Below are 10,005 nucleotides of genomic sequence, written 5' to 3'. Positions count from 1 at the left end.
TGAGGGTTTTTGGGGTCATAAACCTTTTTCCTTGTTTTTTACAGAACTGACTTGAAATTTAGAGGGGCTGTTTTGCATATTTCCCCAAAAAAGTTCAACTATTCTTTTAGTTGCCTCAGGAATAATACTTATACTATAGAGTGATTGTTAACAGGAGTCTTAAAGGGTTGAGCAATGAGGAATCTAAAAGCATCTAAAAAGTGATTATCAACACATCCTTGGCTGTTGGGTTGAGTCATAAGGTTGGTATTTTGGTGGTTGAATGAGCTGTGTAGAAAATAGATTTTAGATTACGAACGTCATGAAAAAAAAGGGAAATTAATAGCCGTTGTGAGGACCTCCAGGTGAGCTTTACCTGGTTTAAAACTGAGGACCACCTTACACGCAATAGAGACCAAGTGATACTTGGCAGTTTATCCCGAGGCTGCCGAGCACATCTGGTCAGAGTGCTCTTAAAGAAACCTGTTAAATCCATTATCATCGCAGAGTTTCTTAAATTACAGCCAGAGAACAAGAAAAAACAGCTGTGAGAGTGATAACCTGTGAGAAAACTCTCGCTAACGCACACTGACACAGGCCGGCAGCTTTACAGGGTGAGAGATTGACTACCTGCTGTAAAACACAATCAGGGCGTGTGTGTTGCTGTGTCAGTCAGAGGAGTGTAACGCAACCCTAAAGTCACGAGGCACGGGGAGGGGGGGAGGTGGGTATTGTCCTTTTGAAGGCACCTTTCAATGAAGGAAAACGTGCTGTGTGAGGACGTGGTGATCAGCAGAGTGAGTTTGGTTATACTTTGTTATTCTGGATGTGAGGCTGCTTAGAGAAGAAAATCTATGAGCGCAAGCTCATAGATAGATTGAGTCAAAGTTTTGTCCTAAGGGACTTGCTTTCCAGGAGAAATCATGGGGCCCGAGTAGAGGACAACACTGAGACCGTACTCTTAAGGGGGCCCTTTGGTATTTGAAGGATGGAGTGATGACAGTGGGACGTTGTTTGTGTATAAAAAGGAAACAAAGTGAAACAGCTCTGAACATGTCAGCCCCGCTGCTTGTCACTTTAGAGAGAAATGTCTGTTGACCCGGCGCAAGGACAAGCCTGCTAACTCCCAAACAACAGTGCTATAGTGTGCTGAGGCTTGGACGCACACACATAGTTCACTTGTTGCTTTCACTCCCGGGTTTGTTTGCTAAAGTTTGTTTACTTTCATTTTGCACACTTAGAATTAACAGAGGCAGGATTGAAATGAAGAATAAACCTAGTTGAGCTTAGTTAAGCCAGTTAATACTTAAAGGAAGGAATGTCTTTCATGTAATTGTTTGTGCCTGTAATTGTATTACATTGTATCACCATGCTTCTCTTCTGCACGTGCAATTGCTGTTTAATATGTTGTCATTATGTGGTTATTGACTTTGTGTTTTTATATCCAATTTTATCAATCCTTAAAATATACTCAGTCATTTTTTGGGGGCGAGGGTTATATAAGAAGATCAATTCCAACACATGTCTGTCTGCATATGAAGCTAAGGCAAGCAGGCATTTTGCTTAGCAGGCTAGGCTACCTCCGGAATGTATGCTAAGCTAATCGTCCAATGGCTGTCAGAGTGGTATAGATCTTCTCATTCAACTCTAGGCAAGTAAGTAACTAAGTATAAGTATTTCCCAAAACGTTTTCCACAAAATTTGTTATTACAATTATCTAAACAAAGCAACAAACTCAGAGCCAATAGGATACATGTATACTTGAGATCAGTATGTATCATTTTCTTTTGTAACAACATAATACATTTGGATCTGTGCCAGTTTAATAAACACAACCCATCTGGGAATCCATCCTGATAAAATTAAATGACCCAGTTTAAGTCCTTCTGTGATCAGTGAGTGTATGTATAGTTTCTTCCACGTACTGTACCAGACATCCCAGCTCCCTCATGGTGACATATAAGCATTAACATTAAATCCATTTGATACCAGTGGGAATCACCCGGCTCCCCTGTGGTGTCAATCCCATGACTCATCTTTGACCACACATGCATAGTGTTTATTATGATGATGGTAAGTGTAACCGCGTGTTTGTCATGGTCAGACAAGGTTAAGACTGTGACTCTGCAGGGTCTGGCAGATTCACTGTGTCACAGAGGCACGGGGCAGGGAAATGTCACACTGCTCTAACAGCACTATTAATGAGAACTACTCGAGGCATCCATCCGTTCATTCCTATCCCACGTGCTTCAGGGATGCTTCACACACACACTCATATGCTCCTAGACATACTGCACAGAAGTTTACAGTGTGTGTTCCGGTGTTGATGGCAGAGTCACCTGTGTGGTGAGGCTTCTGACAGCTGCATGACTCTTTTAGTTTCATATCAAATAGGACAGCCTAATATAGTCATGAAGCGGGTTTATCACTGCTCAGACTGTTCTTATGCAGGGCTCCCTATCAAAAGTGTTGCATTATAATTAACTTACAGCCAAGGACACTTGACATAGCATAAAGGGCTGGGATTTTCTCTTGGTAAAACACTGTTAGTGTCCCCTGTGAAACCAAAAGACAACGTAAATCTTTTTGTTAGGTTGCTTCTTTTCTAAAGTTAGGTCAAGCAGTGTTTATTAAAATTGTTGCTTTAACAGGTTCTGCACTGCAGTAGCTTTAGTATTCGAGTGTTGTGTTGCTGAATATTTGTGAGAAAATTCACAAAAAAGAGCATTCATTTTTGGTCAAATATCATACCGTCTGCCTGCATCAAAAATGACACATATTGACCAAATTCTAGAAACGGAAATTACAGATCAGTTTTTTCACCACTGGTTAAAGAAAGAGAGGTTACAGAGTTGGCCATTTCCAATTCCGGCTAAAGCCTCAGATACTGCACATGAACAAAGACACACACCAAGGAGGGTGGTCACAGTGTACGTGTTCAACTCCACAGTATTTCATTTGCTTCAACGCTCGACTGAACAAAGGCTTCTTCCATAAAACGTCCCATCACAGCATCAAAAGAACGGTTTGTGTGTGTGAGATTAAGCGTGAGGATATCACAGTCTTTGGCACAGCTCTTTCCAAAATACCTTACAAGATATTTTCCAAATGAGTTGTCGTTATTGCGTCTTTGCTTCCCACCTGAGCTGGCATTGGAACGCGCCCCTCCTCCTACTCCTCCCTTCAGAGGGAAGTGGAGAGGGCCGAGCCAGAGCTGCATTTGTTTCGTACTAATCCTCCTTATGAGAGAGACAGCTCTTATATCAGGAGCCAGCTTTGATCCCCAACAAACGAAGACAAAAAAACACTTAAGCTACTTCCTTCTCCGTCTCTTGGCTCATCCCTCGCATCGCTGCTCAGAGGATCTGTAATGTCAGAGGATGAGGTCAGTGAGGTTGTGCAGGGCAGCAGGCTGCAGATGTGAAAGCACTACATAAGGGTGCAGTTATTGCTAGATTTGTCTTTTCTTATAGATAAACGACACATGAACGCACCTAAATACATATACAAAAATGCATTAACGTACAAAGGCCATCATGCAGTAGTCAGACACTTGATGTGTTTGTGTCTTGTGTACTAAACAGAGCTTAAACGTAAATAAAAAACAGCTGTGTTTAACCTAATGTTGACACACACATCTGTCTCTGGGTTTTCAGTGCGTGAGGTCAAGCAACTTGTTTCATTCAAACATGTTTCCTGTTGTACATATCAAAAGTGTGTAATTACCATGTATACCAATTTTCCTTTCCTGCTAGTATGTGTGTTAGACAGAGTCTATGTCTTAGTTTAAAAAGGATGCATGTTGTATGTGCCAGAGCAATTAAAATTTCCACAATTATTTGATCTGTGCCAGAATGCCGTTGACAAGAAAATGATTGTGTATGTGTGTGTCTGTTGATGTGTTTGTTTTCCAACTGCAGTGACATGGAGGACCTCTGCAGCGACCCTTGAACTGAAAAGTATACAGATACAGACATCCTAAACACTCTATTAAGCTCCAGGTGTCCCCCCCCCCACACACACACACATACACACTTGCAAACAGGAAAAGAGAGACAAATCTATCTGTCAGCCAGGCAATGATGTACATTCACTGAAGTCTGGAAGTACTCATTCTTCTTTAACCATTTATTATTCACACAGCAATCCCATAGACTTTCCTATTCCCATTTGTTGTGTCACTTTCTCGCCCAAACACACACACACACACACACACATACACACACACACACACTGTTTGAAGATTAAGGAGTACAGCTGGGAGCCGCTGCCAGACCCCCCTCCTCTGTCACTCTCAGTAATCAATCTGTCAGTGTGGTAATTAACCCACAAAGTTAAGTAAGCATGACTACTGAACTGCCCCACTCCATCTAACATTCCTCTCCTCCTCCCTCAGTCTTTTGCTCGTACTCCCCCTCACTCGGTGGCAGGCAGTGGTCGCTCATTGCTGATTGTGAGGGCCTGTGAAGCCTTCAAGTGGGAGTGTAAAAAAACGAAGCCTCTTGTTTTACACTAAAGAAGACAAGACTAACACGAACACGTACAAGTCTATCGGTCACAAGTAAGTTCACAGCTAGCTTACTACAGCCTGTGTGTTATTTTCAGCACATCATTACATATTTGTGACATTTATTGTGACAGAGAACAGATGGTCCAAAGATGGTTCACTTCTTGACTTTTATTGTGAAAGACAGGCTACACAATTGAGGAATCTAACCTTGAGGGTTACGGCTTCTTACCGGATTTACTTCAAATCCCAAGACAAGGTTGGCAATGCTCTTTCGGGGAGAGTTTAATAAGAAACACTCTTTCTCAAACGCTACTGGTGAGTCGGCCTTGAACGAGGAGTTACACTCTTCTTAAAGAACAGCTGTTAAGGCAAACCCGCTACACGGTAAAATACTCACACAGAAACATGGCGCTGTAGATCAGAGTAAAAAAGCATTTAACATAAGAAAGTAAATCATGGTCCCGAAATATAGAGGTAAACTGTTCTCGCAAAGGAGTGAGAATTGTTCTCGTACTCATAACCCACTGGACATGATCTGACGACATAGATGCTTAAAGACAATTTGTTGAGTGCAAAACTGGCTACATGTGAAGCAATCTAACAAAAGTAAAACAAGAGTTGCTCATTGGACTGTAAACAATGACCTGACATAGCAGAGAAAGTAGTGGACCATGGCTTTGCCCTTTTTCTTCTTTTTCTTAAACAGGTAAAGAGACCAGAGAAAGACAACGTGCAAGGAAGGCACCTGGTCAGACTCAAACCTAGTGATGTTGAGATTACATGGCCAGCGTCTTAAACCCCTTCTGCCACGCCCCAGTCTTGTTTTTCTAAGGTGCGTATAAACAAAACTTGATATTCTCCAGTTTAACCCATGTCGCAGGCCCTTTTCAGGCCAGCTAGAAAGCCCATGGCTCTCACTGAAGTATTCAGTCTGACATTTTAGACAGCTTTGTCTATATAAATAACTGTATTCTCAAATAACAGGGCTGCAAAAATTCCTTTCTGTCTTTCTGTGCTGGAGGTGGATCCGAGAAGCAGCGGTGGCTTATAACCAGTGCCACACGGCTACTTGAGAAGAGTGATGACAAGATTTACTGTAATTGGAAAATGGCTTTCGCTGGTGTTTCCTGAGGACCTGCCAGTGACTGCAGCCGGTAGAGTATTTCCCTCTACAGAGACTGTGTTTGTGAGTTCACCATGGAAACTGATCTACCTGAAGTATCTTGAATTTGATACCTCCCCTTGTTTGATTTTTGGCTTTTGGTAAAGCTGCCTAACACAGACTGCGGCGTAGAAAAGAAGCGCAGGAAGTTCACATGGAGATTTGAGAGACATAGTGAAGAGGAAGATTCTTGGATAAAGTCAAGACAAGTTTATTTATACAGCCATTTATCACAAATCATACACTTACTTCAAGGGGGTTTACAACATGTACAGCATAGGACACCTGCTGTCCTTTTGACCCTAGCTTCAGATAAGTAATAACTCCCCAAACATAGTCCTGAATGGGGGAAAAAAGGGATGAGCAACTCAGGAAGGAATCCCTCTCTTAGGACATACAAACTGTCTTGGCTTCGATATTGTGTTTAGGTACATTGACGTCCCAAAATACACCCCCCACCTGTGTTTATAAACCATTATCTGTATTGCCTCCTGCAGACTATAAGAGCAGAGGGGTGTCTTTGAACTGTCTTTAGAGATCCCTCCTGGCCTGAGTTTCACAAGTTACACTCTCAGATCCTCAGCCAGAACATATGGAAACCTATTATCCAAAAATACCCAATTGTGGATATTTTCAAATGCCATGAAAATAAAAGTAAATTGAATAGCAGTAGATAAAAGTAAATTTTGTCTGATTTAAAAATCAGGAAAAAGTAGTAACGCCACACAAAAACTTTTCTCCACATGAAGGGGGATTCTTGACTACACATCTCCACTGTACGTGTCAAGTTTGGAGTACATGGATGCAAGCCAGAATCAGCATGCCAGTAAAACATGCAAGCAAAGCCAAACAGTAGAGTAAAGTAAAACAAAATGACTTCTTTACACTCCTTTCTGCTCCCCTTTGGAGGCATCCTGTTCTCATACGTGCTGTTGATACTGTAGAATACACACAGATACATCTGCACATTCCTCTCCCACACAAACTACACTGCACCTGTGATGAGTTCACATACAAACTGGCTTCTGACGTGACTCGGAGTCAAGGTAATTTACAAGCTTTTTTTCCTGCAAAAATACAGCACTTATTTTGTTGAGTCTTTTGGTCTCTGGTAGAGGACATTCTGGGCTTGTAAATCACTCTACAAATATTATAGTGTGTGTGTTATGCTATCATCCATTTAGAAAGTTCACTTTGCAGATTGAATTGAATAAATGAAAATCAAATGAGCAGTTAGACAACTATCATAAGCAGTGTTGTTAATGGTTAGGGTGTAAACATTTTTGGTTTATTTGTTTATTTTACTGTTTTTTGACTTCCTGTACAATTGTGGTGACTTGGAAAGCTTAATAAAACATCTTTGTACATGAATCAGCATTTCGAGTTATTTCAAGATTATACAAATAAACTTTGCAAGGTGTGAAGCGCAATATCTCAATATGTTTGGCCCATTTAAAGATTTAAATACATCTTTGATAATGTATTTATGTTCATTTGCTTCATTTGGCAACAATTACTTCATGTGGTCATTTCTGTTTCAATCCAAATCCATCTGCAGGACACAGGCCAAGTCAGCCCAATAAGCACCGAAAGCAAAAAACAAATCCTCCAAGGGAGAGGCAAATAAATATCATTGACTTTGAGTCCAGACTTTGTCTCGACTTAAGAAAGAGACAACTGATTTCTTGGAGGAACTTAAAAAGAGTAAGAGAATTGAAAATTGTTTTCAGCCCATTATCAACTGTAAAACAACAAGGAAGAAAACAAAACCCCTCTTAATACCTTGATGGTTAGCCTGCACACCCCTGAATTTAACATTATGCACATTGCCAATGAATCAGCACCAAGATGATAGCTGACTGTATTATGAATAGTGATTAACTGTTTGGTTGAAGTTTAGGTGGACGCTTTGTGTTTGTCTTTGACCCCTTCCTTTTATGTGGTCTTATCAGCCATTAGAAATGTTTCACTATGCATACAGTTTTTCCATTGTTAGTTAAGTCAAGTGAATAAAGTAAAATTTAGTTGAAGTTTGTTAAGATTTTATAGAATGAGTTTAAGTGAACTCCTTTGCATAATTTTGTAAATTGTTTGTTTTATTTTTGGGTAAAACCTATTTTGGAAAATCCACCTGAGAATCCTCATGGTTGCTGGTCCGTCAGTGTACACTAGGGGGGTAACAGCATTCACATATGACATCATAACTGCTCCACCCCCGCTGTGTACTGATGTGTACTGTAGTTAACTTCCCATAATATAGGTTACAGGTAGACAAATAGCTAAAACATAATATGAATATTTATGGATTGTGACACTCGCCTGGTGAGTGTTTAAAAGCTGCAACAGGTGACATTCGTCTATATTTGATACTGTTTGACAGAGCCAATACATTTACTGCTGGATAACATTTACGGCAACACAGGCCAAATAACTCAGCTGTCTCCTGGAATAAAATGTACAGATTTATTTGCCGTTCTGTGATTTTAATTTGCTTTTCTAAAAGGAAAATGGAAGGAAAGGATGATTGAAATTACACAAGGCTGACTTCCCCTATGGGCTTGTTGTACCAAAGCAAGAGCTAGAATTACTTTTCTAATTCCTTTTACCATAAAAGACCTTTACAGTTATTTTTGGAAAGTTTTACCCTTGCGTCTTGGCCTACAACTTCCACTTTCATTTAGAACAGAGCACGAGGGCATCCAAGACAACCTCACGGTATGCTACCGTTCCTAAAAACACAGCAAATGGAGCGAGGAGACATGTTGGAGTAACACTAGATCTCTGTTTGTGTTGCCGGCCTTCGTCCCCCTCCAGCTGTTTTCGTAGATGACTTTGCATTATTTATGTTTCATTTTTAAACCCTGCAGAGACAGAGCGGAGGAATTTATGTGGTCAATGTAACCAAACATTGCTAAATATGAAGGGTTGAAGGGACTGAGCGGATGGGTGTCAGTGGGAGGAGAAACACAAATTAAAGTACTGCCCACTAAGCAACGTGATGACAGTTAAGAGTAATTGGCCTCTGCGCTAAAGAGGAAACAAGAGGAAATTATCCCCGATAAATTGTTTAAATCCCCAAAAACATTGGGTTGACAGGAGGCCTTGTCGCCAGAGTAGCCAACAACATCTGTAAACTGTCACTGATAATAATTCTTAAACGATTCTCCGCCGGTTGAGTCACTTGAGCCTCTCTCCCAACGACAATAAAGACAAGTGAGAGCAGACGAAATGCAAAGAGAGACAGAAAAAAACCTGGCAGGTATAAACCAAGTGAATAAGAGAAACTGAGACAGAAAAAGACATGAAGAGAGCTTCATCCATTTTACCTAGCTTTGATCTCTTTAATGGGGAGCTGGCCCCGCTCCAGGTGGAATGTGTCACCAGGGGCAACGGGACAAGAGGAGGCTGATAAGGCCGGCTAGCTCCGGGCTTTAGAGGCCGCTCAGACAAAACACACTTCCCATTGGCCTTTTTACTGTACAGCGTTCACTGTACCTGACTAAATAAATCAGACAGAGGTTAAAAGCCAAAAAAAAAAGTAATCCCAGGTGTTTATGTGGCACATTAGCAAGATATATTGGCTGCTTTTTATGGCAGTTTGCTTCATCTGGAAGAGGGCGGAGTCTGACAATGAAATGACCTTTAAGACTCAAAAGCCCTGCGTAAATCTGAAAAGGCTTACAGGGCTTTAGCTGATTTAAGAGCAATGGCTAACCATTGGTTGGTCCATGGGCAAGTAGCAGATTACAAAGGGGTTTTATTCTCTTAATTTTACACTTGAACTCTCTTAACTCTCTCCCGGACCCTCCTTCTCTTTTTCTTCATCTCCTCTTTCAACTCCCCTGCCCATTTCCTGACCTCTCTCCCCCATCTGTCTGTCACTTTTCCGAAGTCACTCCCTCTATCTCTCTCAGGAGTTTCGACTTTCTTTGATATTCTGCAGGATTATCTCAGGGCTGTCTGTCTGCGTGTTTGGCCTCTCCATTGAATGTAATCACTCGCCATTACCTGAACACACACATTCACACACACAGCGTAGTCCTTAGTGGCTGGGTCTCTTTTCGTTTTGGGTAGATACTACGTCTTCTTGCTTTTTGTTGTAATCTTGGAGAATTGTCCAATTTTGTCATTTTCATTTGGCGACATGGTTGATGATTGTATTGTGTGTAGAAATGCGTCAGACAACTCATCCTCTGGGGCCGATGAAGATCTGTTGAGTCAAGACCTGAAGGAAAAAGTGGAGGACGTCTCTGAAAATCCTAAATCCTGTTTAGTGGTCTGACCGCCAGCATCCTCCCCACAGCCAGCGTTTCCCCCCTCTATCGTTTAATCTTAATCACCCTCTCCCTGAAAC

The 10,005-nt window shown here is 41.3% G+C and overlaps 1 long non-coding RNA gene across 4 annotated transcripts; it reads left to right on the top strand.

The window, feature by feature from the left end:
- Nucleotides 1-713: 713 nt before the first annotated feature.
- LOC134877027 (uncharacterized) lies at nucleotides 714-6,990 on the top strand. 4 transcript variants are annotated; one of them, XR_010167515.1, is made up of 6 exons: nucleotides 714-776; nucleotides 3,900-3,938; nucleotides 4,376-4,540; nucleotides 4,674-4,804; nucleotides 5,196-5,321; nucleotides 5,474-6,990. It is a non-coding gene; the product is annotated as an uncharacterized LOC134877027 (long non-coding RNA). The 4 variants fall into 4 exon arrangements; XR_010167514.1 differs by lacking the exon at nucleotides 4,674-4,804; XR_010167517.1 differs by lacking the exon at nucleotides 3,900-3,938 and having other exon boundaries at nucleotides 740-776.
- Nucleotides 6,991-10,005: the final 3,015 nt, after the last annotated feature.

The sequence above is a fragment of the Eleginops maclovinus genome, chromosome 15, assembly GCF_036324505.1.
Source record: "Eleginops maclovinus isolate JMC-PN-2008 ecotype Puerto Natales chromosome 15, JC_Emac_rtc_rv5, whole genome shotgun sequence".
Taxonomy (NCBI): Eukaryota; Metazoa; Chordata; class Actinopteri; order Perciformes; family Eleginopidae; genus Eleginops; species Eleginops maclovinus.
Note: the sequence above shows the minus strand (reverse complement) of the source record. Positions and strands in the feature narration are given on the sequence as shown.